The 12,740-nt window shown below is 41.6% G+C and overlaps 1 protein-coding gene across 1 annotated transcript in view; it reads right to left on the minus strand.

The window, feature by feature from the left end:
- The window catches only part of LOC137966249 (transcription factor RF2b-like), a 30,501-nt gene that overhangs the window by 14,862 nt on the left and 2,899 nt on the right, over positions 1 to 12,740 (minus strand). The window lies entirely within an intron of this gene.

Here is a 12,740-nt window from a genome sequence, read left to right on the forward strand (position 1 = left end):
TTAACTGGTAGAGGACCCTATGTGACGCTCCTTCAATGCTACTAATATTAGATGTCTTTGGGTATACATAGTTAAATACAAAGCAGATGGATCTATTGAACGCTATAAAGCTCGATTAGTTGCTAAAGTGAATACTCAAGACCTACGGCATTGATGTGTTTAAGACTTTTTCCCCGGTTGCATAGTTGACATTGTTCGTATCCTAGTCTCTATTACAATTAACTAGAGATGCCCACTGTTCCAGCTAAATATTAAAAATATCTTCTTTATGGTGATTTGCAAAAGGAAATTTATATAGAACAACCTCCTGGGTATGTTGCTCATGGGGAGACGGGAAAGGTGTGTAAACTGAAGAAGGTAATTTTATGGGCTTAAGCAGTCTTAGGGCATGGTTTGAGAAGTCACTAAGTGGTGATGTCCTTTGGGTTCTCACAAAACCACAGAGATTATTCTTTATTTGTCATGAATAGATCCTCTGAAACGGTAATTCTTCTTGTGTATGTCGATGATATTATTTTATCAGGCAGTGATATGCAAGGTATTGAAGATGTTAACCATCATCTAGCTAAACACTTTCAAACTAAAGATTTGGGGACTTTGAAGTACTTCCTTGGGATAGAGGTTGCCAGAAGTAAAGCTAGTATTGTATTAACACAGATGGAATACGTCACTGATATGTTGCAAAAGAGTGCTTATTGGGAGTAAAACATGTAGAAACACCTATGGAAATTGGGAATAATCTTTATGATGACAGTAGTGAAGAAGAACTCAAGGATAAAATTATATTGCGCAGGCTGGTAAAAAAGTTGATCTATGCTTTTGTCACCAGACCAAATATATCGTTCTCCATTAGCATGGTAAGTCAATTCATGGAATACCCACGCCAAGTTCATCTAGAAGCTACTCAAAGAATCTTAAGGTACCTGACAGGATCACCTAGAAAAAGTTTGCTCTTCACATCTCATAATCATCTAAAAATAGAAGATTTTTCAGATGTTGATTATGTTGGGCCCGAGCTCGATAGAAAGTCCATACTGGGTATTGTGTATTTGTTGGGAGAAACCTAGTAAGCTAGAAAATTAAGAAGCAGAAGGTGGTGGCTGCTCCAGTGCAGAAGCTGAGTATAGAGCTATGACTCATATAGTCAATGAGTTAAAGTGGGTAAAGTCACTTATTCATGAGTTGAACATGAAGACTAATGCATCTATGACGATGTATTGTGACAATCAGGTTACTATCTTTATTGTGAGTAACCCAGTATTTCATGAGCGCACCAAACACAAAGAAGTGGATTGTCACTTTGTTTGAGATACGGTGATGAAAAAAGAAGTTTTGTTATTTGAGAAGAGGTGTGAATATATTACTGAGAGAAAAGAATACAAACCTTACTCAACAAGAACTTCCTCCACAACAAGATGTTGGAGAAAAACACCAAATTTAGCCTGACTATCCGCTAAGTGATTAGCGGATTTAGGAATATGATTCCACATACATTGTAATTGGGAAGTTAAAGTACATATATCATCAAAAAGATCCCAGTGACGCCAAGGAGGTTTACATGTCTTCTTACACCAACTGATGACAACTTGAGAATCGCCTTCGACATATAAAGGTTACCTACCATCCTCTGATGATACAATTTCAGGCCATTAAACAACCCAGATAGCTCGGTTGTAGTTGAGTCTGATATCCCGATTGGCCCGAAAAAAGAGAAGAGAAGATTTCCTTTATCGTCATGAATAACCCCTCCATATCCAGCAGGCCCCGGACAACCCAACGCACTTCCATCAAAATTAAGTTTAAAAAATCCAACTGGGGGAAGAGACCAAGTCTCCATAATAGAAGGGCGGGGGAAATGAGACATTTTTGCAACAAGATCCCAATTCTCTCGAATGTTGATTCCTTCGAGATTTTTAAATTTTTTTCTCATACAAATCCATGAAGTAACTTGCCCAACAATTCGGTTGCTAAGAATATTGTCGGGAAGAGATTTTTTATTAAACCTTCTGTTATTCCGTTCTTTCCAAAGGGCCCAGATAATGTGACCAACACAGCAAAAGATTAATAGATTTCCAAGTTTAGGGAGATTAACCTTTGTAATCGTATGGATTGTAGACATGAATTTTTGGGAGGAGCAGTATTGCAGGCCAATTTTGCTGATGAGTTTTGTCCATACCGAGTGAGCATAATTACAATGCAATAAAATATGATCCGCAGTTTCAATGGAGGACAGGCAAAACGGGCACAGAGGATCCAAAACATGCGTTCCTCGGCGTATTAATGAATCCGATGTCAAGATTTTGTTTTGGTATGCTGTCCAGACAAAGAATTTTGCTCTTGGGGGTACATGTAGGAACCACGCAATGGCTGATTGGGGGGGGTGAAAATCTTTGTATGCAGTTGAAATAGAAAATGTACCTTTGGGACTAAAGAGTCCATATCAAGGTGTCTGGGCCATTTCTGACACGAGCCGAAGATAGGCTCTTAATGAGTTCGGCGGCTTCAAGAGTTTCTGCTTCTATCAACGCTCTACGGAGATAGTCACAAGAATTCTGCCCGACAACTGAAACATTAGCCTCCTTGTTTCTGGCAAGAGAGAAGATTTGACTATAGCTAGAGTTTAGACTAGCTTGACCTATCCACCAATCTGTCCAAAAACTTATCCTACTGTCAGATCCAATATAACACTTGACAGCACTTTTGAAGACAGGCAGCAAACTAGCTATTTTTTTCCAAATAGGAGATAATTTGTTATACCTTCCTCCTTCAGTCCACCATCCCAAGAACTTGTCTGCTTTACCCGCTACTATATTTCGCCAAATCAGAGACGGAAACATATTGAATTTCCAGATCCACTTCAAAAGCAAAGCCGAGTTTGTTGTTGCAGTGTCACGAATTCCAAGGCCACCCTCAGCAACAGGTTCACATACATCAACCCATTTCACCAGACTATTTTTTTCACCATTTTGCCCACCCCATAAAAATCTTCTTTTTAAAAACTCTATTATCTTTCTGACAAAGGCAGGGCAACGGTACAAGGATAAGACGGAATACCGTGTAAACAAGACTTAATCAGAGTGAGTTTACCAGCTTTGGACAAAAACTTCCCTCTCCAAGAAGCAAGTTTACCTTCTAGCCGCTCAATGATTGGGTGCCAAGCAGATTTTGAGGGTAAGGCAGGAGATAGAGGAAGACCCAAATACGTGCTCGGAGAGGAGGCAACTTTACAACCCAAGTAGTTTGCCATGGAATTAAGAACCAAGGGATCATATTGAAACCCAAAATGGATGATTTAGCCCAACTTACCTTCTGTCCAGAAGACAACTCAAAGTGGTTTAGCAGAGCTTTCAAGTGGGAAATTTGAGTAAAGGTACCTTCTCCGAAAAAAATAATATCATCAACATATTGCAATAAAGGAATGTCCTGGTCAGAATCAGTTGAGATAGGATTAAGCCAACTAGTTCTTTTGGCAAATCCGACCATAGAAGCAAGATGTTCCCCCAAGAAAGTGAAGAGAAATGGGGACAGTGGGTCGCCTTGTCTTATTCCTCTTGTAACTTTGAAATAGCCGCAAGGCACCCCGTTTACTAGGACAGAATAATATGGTGAAGAGATACAACTTCTCATCCAAAATTTCCACCGAGTCCCAAAACCCATTCTATCGAAAAGGTATTCAATTAGCTTCCAATTTACTCGGTCCAAGACCTTTTCAAAATCAATTTTTAGGACGAATCTTGGCCTATTTGATTTTTTGAAGGTGTCTAAGAGTTCATGGGCAGCCATGGCAGAATCTAAAATATTTCTATCTCGTATAAAAGCAATTTGGCTGGGGCTTATAATTTTGGAGAGGTGGGTCCAAGGTGATTAGCCAGCAGACGGGCTATGATTTTATAGTAACTTGTGGTGAGACTGATGGGTCTAAAATCTTGAGGAAGATTGGCAGGAGATTTTTTTGGGATTAGGGCAATAAAAGAAGCACCTACTGTCTTATGGGTGATACCGACTTGGTGGAAATTTCGGACAAACGCATAAACATCCGATTTAATGGTATCCCAATATTTATGATAAAACTCACCATTAAAACCATCCGGTCAAGGCGCTTTATCTTTCGGAAGCCCCATTGCTGCCAATTCAATTTCTTTTGTGCTGAAGGGCTTTTCAAAGTTTGTTGCCTCAGAAAAGGAGATTCTCAGGTAATCGAGTTGAGGCAACTTCGGCCGATTGAAGCGTTCTTCTGGGTATAGTTCTAAGAAAAACTTGACAAAGAGATTAGAGATAGATGGACTATCTGTAATCACTTGGTCTCCATGACAGAGGGAAGTGATACGGTTAACCCTCCTTCTGGTCGAGGCAATAGCATGGAAAAACATCGTATTTCCATCCCCCTCGGTCATCCAGCGAAATCTTGCACGTTGTTTCCAGCGAAGCAGATTAGAAAGCTCAAAATTTAATTGACATCTAGGGATTAAATTAGAGGGAGAAATGGACCTTTGCTCTTCGAGTAAGTCGAGCTCCGAAATGCGACGACGAACCGAATCCTTCCAAGAAGCAGCAGTAGCACGATGGGAAACAGACCACAAACGAATCTTCAACTTCAAAGCTTTTAATTTAAGGGTGAGATTCTAGCCAGAGTTAGGGTGATGATTCAATTCTTGCCACCAGACCGGAATGGAAGAGTTGAAAACTTCCAGCAGGGTCCAAGAATTTTCGAAGCGAAAGGGAGAGCGCCCCCAGGAAGGGGGGAGGGTGTTAATTTGAATAGGCCAATGATCAGAACCGACTTTGTTGAGAACTTGGCCGAATGTATTTGAAAAGAGATTGAGCCAATCATTGTTAACAAAAAAAGGGTCCAGCTTTGAAAGGATTGGAGGGGATTGGCCATTTGACCAAGTGTATTTTTTCCCGGATAGAAAGATTTCTGAAAGTTCAAGACTACAAATGAGGTCGGAGAAGGCTCTCATGGCTTCTAGGTGTTGGAGGGCTTTTTTCAGAGCAAAGTAAAATGGAGTTAAAATCACCGGCTAGAAGCCAAGGCAGATCCCATAAGTGGACAAGTTGAAATAATTCTTCCCAGAAAGAGGCTCGATTAGTAGGCCTAGTCGAACCATACACACCAGTTAAAGCCCATGACGTCCCCAAAGTATAATCTTGGAAGTCGACACCAATGGAGTATTGACCCAATTGGCAGAGATTTGCGTCCACCGCTTTTGGGTCCCAGATGACAAGAATACCACCCAAGTGCCCAATAGCATCAACCGTTGCCCATGCAGGGTCCAAACCATACCATAACTCGCGAGCGATAGAGTAATCAAAAGTTTGTAGTTTCGTTTCAACTAAAACTACAATTTTTGGCTTACATTCCAAAAGGGCTGCTTTGATAGTGGTGTGCTTAGAGTGTGAACCAATTCCTCTGACATTCCATGACATGATGATCATTTAGACACTGGTAGGTTGATATCCTTCTCCCGTTGGCGAGAAGTCTCAGGTCCACGCAAGTTCAGCTAGTTCGGCATATTCTTCTGGTGGAAGATCGACTTCTTGTTCTTCCAGAAATAGGAGGAGGTCATCCTCCTGTAGGGGCTGATGGTAGGACTGGAGCAGCAGCTGGGTACCCGGGAAGTAAGGAGACAGAAAGTCTGTTGTCGGGTGTGGGGTGGCATACTCAGATTGGGATTGAGGCAGAGGTTGCGACTGGTGACCCGTGTAGTACGCAGACATAAAGTCTGTTGGAGGCAGTGGGGGGATAGGGGTGGGGATGGGGGGAGTATTGATTTTCTGGGGGTGGTAACTTTTGCTTTGCCTTTTTTCTTTTTTCTAGAGTAGGTAAAAGTGAAGGGGGTGACTAAAGATCTTTTTTCTGCTTCGGGGTTGGCTATTTCGGAGGATGAGTGAAGGGAGTTTTGGTTTTGGAACTTGACGCTTCCATGTTGGGGTTTGGGTTGAAGATTTTTAATGGAACGAGGGACATGTAATAGTTGGGGGTGATATTTATATGGGCTGGGGGGGTATTGGGAAGAGAAGAAGCAGAATCCTAGACAGTATCTGCTTTGGGAGAGTTGACGGATTGACAGGCGTCAGTCCGAGTGGATCATTTTTGGATGGGAGGTGTACCTTTCTGAGTAGCCGTGTACGGGTATATTTCCCAACCCGAATTGTGACAAGTGGGGACTTTCGAAGAGAGCTTTGTGTCGGGTTTGGGAAAAGAGAAGGATTTTTTTGGGTTGGGGATGGTGTTGCATGGGGCTCGAGGGAAATATGGAGATTTACGGAAGTTTGGATACGAAGCCGTCGACTGGTCATTTCTATCAGGTGTGGATGCCCGTGCTAAAAAGACAGTTGACGGGGAAGGAGATTTTTGAGAGGCTTGAGGGAAGAGATGTGGATGGCGTACGTTGCTTTGTCCTGAGGAAGGCGGATGCAGAAAGGTGGTTGGGGGATTATACGATGTTGGATATCGGGAGGCGGGGTGAGGGAAGCTGGGGGGAATTCGGTAGGGTGCAGGAGTGGTTTTCGGGTCGCTGGCCAGGGACGGAGATTTTGATAGACTTGAAGTAGTTGATGAAGTGATGGGGGGCGATATCGGAGCAAAGTGGGGAGTGATGGGTTGGGCCTCGAAGTGCGGATAGGTCAGCCAGAGATCCTCCATACCGGTTTTGCGTCCCGTACGGAGGCGGCGAAAGGCTTTGGTTGTCGAGGAGGGGATGGGACATTTGGGTTTTGAATGTTTGGGGTTTCGGGATTTTGACGTGATGGTGGGGTTGGGGGAATATAAAGGGGTGGCAGTGAGATGATTGGAGAAAGCGAGAGGGAGGACGCATTGGGAGGCGGTGATGGGATTATGTGGGCCAAAGATTGATGGCTGGTTGAAAATTTTGGATTTCCAGAGGTATAGGTGTAGGACATGGCAGGAGGGGGGTGAATTCAAGGGAAGATAATGATGATGAGGTGGCGTGGAAGTTGGATTTTGGGTTTTGAGTGTTTGGGGTTTCAGGATTCTGACATGGGGATGGGGGTGGGGGATTATCAAGGGGCAGCGGTGAGATGGTTGGAAAAAGTGGGAGGTTGGACGTATCGGGAGGCGCATCGAGCAGCGGTAATGGGGTCATGTGGGGCGGTGATGTGACGGGCAGGTAAAAGTTTTGATTTTTCGGAAGTATAGGGTTAGGAAGTGGCGGGGGAGTGGGGAGTTCGAGAGTAGGTAGTGATGATTTTTTTTTGGGGGGGGGGGGAGGTGGCTTGGAAGTTGGTTTTTTGGATTTTCTAGATGTTTGGATTTTCGAGGAAAAGATTTTCCCTCTGTACGGCTCCTTGGCTGATGGTCACGGCTTTCCCCTGAGTTGGCCTGGTTACCCCTGAGCAAAGCTCGAGGCGAGCTCGAAGCCGGTTCGACTCAGTACTCGGCGATTCTGAGTGTCTAGGTTGGGTCGACTCGGAAGCTTGGGAATCAGGGTTCATGGAGGGGAGACAGGTCATCTCCCTAAACTCCAGAGTGATCCAAGCAGAGAGATCTCCAGAGTGAAGTTCAATGAGATGCGAGCCACTTGCAGGGATCTTTGGCTTAATGAGAAATTTTAACGTGAGCAGTTTTGTAGCTTTTTCTTCTGCCCAAGCGAGCTCTCCAAAGATGTTGGCCAGGCTTTCCAGAGTATGTCGGCATTGGAGCTCCGGTGGAATGCCTCAGGCAATAACCCATTGGCCGTTCAAGGTGAGGCCAGTGGTCCAGCCAACCATACTCACAAATGGGGATGCAGTCTCATTTTTTAAACGGAACAGTTCATCTCTGTCTTCTTGTGTTTTGGAGATCAACAACCAACATTGAGCTTGAATGTGCATGATGTCCAGGGTCTTTCGAAGCTTTTCTCTTATCCATTCCTCAATTTGATTTGCATTGTTGGACTCCGGGTGCACAGTGATGATTACCGCCATTGATAGGTGCTTCTATCCATCTTTCAGGGCTTGGTCCGGAAGAGACAAAGAGATGTGGTTCTTGTGGTGGTTGAATTTTGAGGGGGGGAGAGGCGGAAGCTTTTCATTTGTTTCTGGGGCATTTAGATTTTATTTTTTTCTGAGGAGGCGGCAGTTCGCTTTCCTGTGAAGTTTCTTGGAAAGGAATGAGGGAGGTTGAGGCAGTAGGTTTTTTTTGGGGGGTGGCGGATTTTTGGGGGAGTGGAGAGTTTGCTTGTTTCTTTTTTCTTGGATAATTGGAAGATCACATTGTGGAAGTTCTTCCAATCCATCCCGGATTGGGAACTCTGGGGGAGGAAGATCATCCCCATGATTTTATTTCCTCTTCTCTGCGTGATGGAACATTCAAGCCTACCTCCATGATATTGCGTGTGCATCTGGAATTCCAACTCTTTGGTGAAGAGAGATCTTCCATGACTTCGTCCCGTCTTTCCGCTGCATACGCTGATCAGTATTGTATCAAACGCTTCCAATGCCTGGCTGGGTATGGAGATGAAGGATTTCTTTGCTCCTGAGCTGGAGGTGATGCGGAAAAAGGTTCCATTTTTTATCTTTGACTTCTGGATGGAGATGGATCCTTTTTCCATTTTTGAATTGCATCTCCTCCGAATTCTCCATCCGAATTCTTCTTCTTGATGTTCGGCTGACGACCGTCTGCCATTCCGACTTATCTTCCTGGATCTTCGAGTGGGGGGGTTTTGCTATTGCTGGAAACTGCTTCTGTTGCTGTGGATTGGTTCGCTCCAATCGATCAGAGTTTCTCTCTACTCGGAGAAGTTGGCCAGGATGGGGGTTCGTGGGTGATGGTGGGTTTCGGGTGGGTCCCAAGAGGGGGGTCTCACTTTCGCTCATGATATTGTTAAGGTGTCAATGATTAGCTTGGCGATGTCTTCACTAAAGCATCGGGTAAATGTGAATTTGGGAAATTTTGTAACAAGCTAGGTCTTTTAGATATAAATACTCCAGGTTGAGGATTTTGGTCATTTCCCATGGTGGGTATAGTGAGGACACTAGTAGAGTCAACATGTTTGTATCAGCATGTGGTCCAATTCTCATTTAATTTGGACATATTGGAGTTTATGTGTATGAGGGTTAGAGATGGAATTTCATCTCTAACCACTTAAGCTAATAAAACCCTAATGGGGGTCACCAGCCTCCCCCATCCAAAGTAGTTATGCTCTTTTGTCAAAGTCTCTCCTTCTCTTCTTTATCTGTTTCCTCTCAACTCTCTTTTACTAACAATTTCACACATACACAAGATCTATGTGACTTCCTATTGCACAACCGCCAAGGCACTATATGTTCTTCCCACAATTATCCATATCTTGGTGTTTAATGAACGGTTTGTCCTCCATCATAGAGCTCATTGTGGATTCTGAAGGAAGAGAAATGAAGAGCAATTTTATTTTACTGGTTCTATTTACTGAAAAGAATGAAGAAGAATTTTTAGGCTCAACAGGTTTGGAGTAAAGAATCATGTCTGAAAATGTTGGATTTATTTGGATTTGTCTTCAATAGTCCATGTTATCGGGTCTCCCTTTGTTTCTGGTCAACCCTCGACTAACACAAGCAAGGTGTTACATGATTTCCATCAAACATGCCAGGACAATCTCAAATGGTTAATTCTTACTTGGATCTTCATTGAGTATAAAATATCCTTCACTTGATGACTCTTAGTGGAACTCTCTATAAGAAAACAGGATTTTATTTAACACAGTTGCTCCAAATCTTCTTTTCTACCAAGCACTGGTGCACCTGATAGAAGCTCTATCACGGTTGGTAAATAGCCTACGGTAAATTATGTAGACTGCTAGTCACTTGAGATAAGGAAAGCTCAAAAGAAACAACTATTCTCCAGAGTGCAGTAAACCCATCTCCTACTCGCTTGAAAGGTAAGGACATGATTATTTATCAAGTTTCTGTTTCTATATGGTTATAGGGATTATTGAAACATAGGATTTCATGATGTATAATCACAGTAGAAGAGGATTAACGGATGAGAAAAAATAAGAGTTGTAGAGAGAAGGTTATAGCAAGAGAAGGGGAAGAGTGACGAATTTGGAGAAAAAGGGAGGAAGATTAGGGTAATGGACTTGTCCAAACCCTCTCCCTTAAGCTGTATTTATAGACATCAAAAGTACTAATATTTACCCTTCACCCTAGTAAGAGTGAATAAGAGACATAAATCCTAAACTAATTACATCAGTGCTATCTTTATGAGATGACTCTTTATTTACCATTATGCCACCATTGAATGGGCTTGTGGGCTTGTGCTCATCTTTCACACACTTGGATGTGTGGGCCTTCTTTGGTCGTGTCGGCTTGTACCCCATCTTCCAACACTCCCCCTCAAACTGGGGGTGTGTGAACTTTATAAACGCCCAGTTTGCTGTAAATGGCGTATAGGATATTTCCGTATAAAATGGCAGTTCACCATATCTTCCAACACTCCCCCTCAAGCTGGTGATCTCTTTGTTTTTTTCCAAGAAACCCAGTTGGCATAATATAAGAGAGAGTAAAATCACTCCTAGCTGTAAGACATCGCTCCATACTCCAGTCAAATGGTCATAGTCAAAAATATTTTGCGCTCAATTTCACAGGTGAAAATATAACCCTATTGTAGGGCACAAAGTCTACCCACTTTCTCAAGGTAGCTCAAAAAAATCCTCTTGGGTGAATAATAGACTTAACTCAAGTTGGATATTGAGCACACTCCTATCCTTTGTAAGTAGTGGGTCTATAGGCATTGCTCAAAAGTGTAGTCATATACCCCTCCATCACAGTGTCCCAACACAGGGCACCGTCTCTCAAATGGTAGGAGTAAGATGCCAAATAAGGGGGGGTAAAAGGTAATCACCGGAAAATAATATTCATGGGCCACCATGTGCTTTCTTCTTCAACAGAATAACCAATAGTGACAACAATCAGCAACCGAGAAATCCTTAAATAACTTAAATAATAATGTCTCAATCAGAGAGACATAATAGCAGCAGCTGAAATGGGCCTGGGCCAAAATAACACGTACCAAATAGGTAGTTATATAGCAATGGATAACCAGTAGGTAGTAAAAGTCCTTAAGAGCAATAAGGACACATAAGATAATCTGCAGCAAGTCCATCCTTGAATAAGGAAGCTATGCACCAAGTAATAAGTTGAGGATAATCCAAGGAAATAATCAAGTCGGAGTCAAGCCAATAACAGATAGCAAATAGCAGATAGTTGCTTTGATAGTGAGTGAGTCAAGCTGAGTAATAGACTACCAATAATAAGTTGAACCAAGTGTTGTTTGATAATCAATAAATCAAACAATCTCCAATGTGGTCATCCTTCATACTTCTCCTTTTACTCTCCCCCTCAAGTTGGGAGATAATGTCAATGATCCCATCTTGAAGTCAACAAATATTTTGCAAGCTCAAGTGCTAATCCACCTCTTGTACGATCAAGTAAAACAAGGCTAGTATCAACAACTTCACTAGCTAAAATATTGTAAACCAAGTAACTCAAGCCAAGCCAAATCTTTCAATCTTTCTTGCCTTAATTTTTTAGGCAAGTATACCAAATCAAATTTTTTGTAATCTTTTAAAATACCAATAAAATCTCACAAAATTCGTGGCTAGAAAAATCTTCTAAATGAGGTAGTTCCTCCTTCAATTGGTGCCAACTTAGCAATCAAAGAAGATACCTTTCCTTGCCTTTTTTTTCTTGAAATCTTTAGGCAAGGCAATCTTTGACAAATAAATCAAGGAAAGTTTCTCAAAATAAGATGATCTTCTAAAGATTCTTTTCATATATTTTTTTCTTTTGAGAAAAAGGTGTGAATATATTGCAAAGAAGTTAGAGAATACAATACCTAGCTAGAGAGGTCTTCCTCCACAACAAGTTGTTGGAGGGAAACGCCTTTTTTAGCTTGAATGTCAGCTAAATAATTAGCAGATCTTGGAATGTGATTCCACTTACATTGAATTTGGGAAATTAAAGTACATATATCATCAAACAACTCCCAATGCCGCCAAGGAGGTTTCTTTTCATATATTGTTAGTTAACAAACAGAAACTTTCCAAGGGTAGACCATGAGATACTTTCTTGATATTGTTGATCAATAACATCAACTCAAAAAGTTAAGCAAAAAAATCGGCTTAAATCGGATCTTCGCATGCAACGGTATACCAGCATGACCTTTGATTCTTCCAATGTGAATATCTCCTTAAATATAAATCAGATTGACATGAAACTTTCTCTTTACAAAACTAGACTTAAATACTTTTCAACCAAGTATAACTTCTCTTTATAAAATATAATTATTTAGAGATAAATAATCTGATAGATTTCGGACTCTGTAATCTGGCCGAACTGAGTACTCTTTCTTCTTTGGCTAGCATGACCATTGACTCTTCTGAGATTGATATCTCCATATAAAAAACTATATAATTCTTCATATAAAGTCTCGTTCTTGATGGCATAAAACAGCTCGGAAGTTGAAACTTTTTGCTGTTGCACAAAACTTTTGAGCTGTTTTACCTTTGCTACTTCAGATGTCGATTTCTCTTTCTAGAAAAATCTGATTTCAACATTTTTTTTTGAGTTGGAAACTAGACTCAAATATTTTTCCAAACGTATATAATTTGCTATATGAAAAAAAGAGCAAGAGAGTGAAACATCCAATGAAATATAGAAATTGAGAAATAAGACTTAAGAAAAAACGAGAAACTCCTCTTTTTTTCTTTTTCTTCTTCTTCTTCTTCTTCTTCTTCTTCTTCTTCCTCCTCCCTTTCTTC

Source organism: Aristolochia californica, unplaced genomic scaffold, assembly GCF_029961685.1.
Source record: "Aristolochia californica isolate CCGP_79_NKW_82.1479 unplaced genomic scaffold, dmAriCali1.0.hap1 SCAF_5, whole genome shotgun sequence".
Taxonomy (NCBI): domain Eukaryota; kingdom Viridiplantae; phylum Streptophyta; class Magnoliopsida; order Piperales; family Aristolochiaceae; genus Aristolochia; species Aristolochia californica.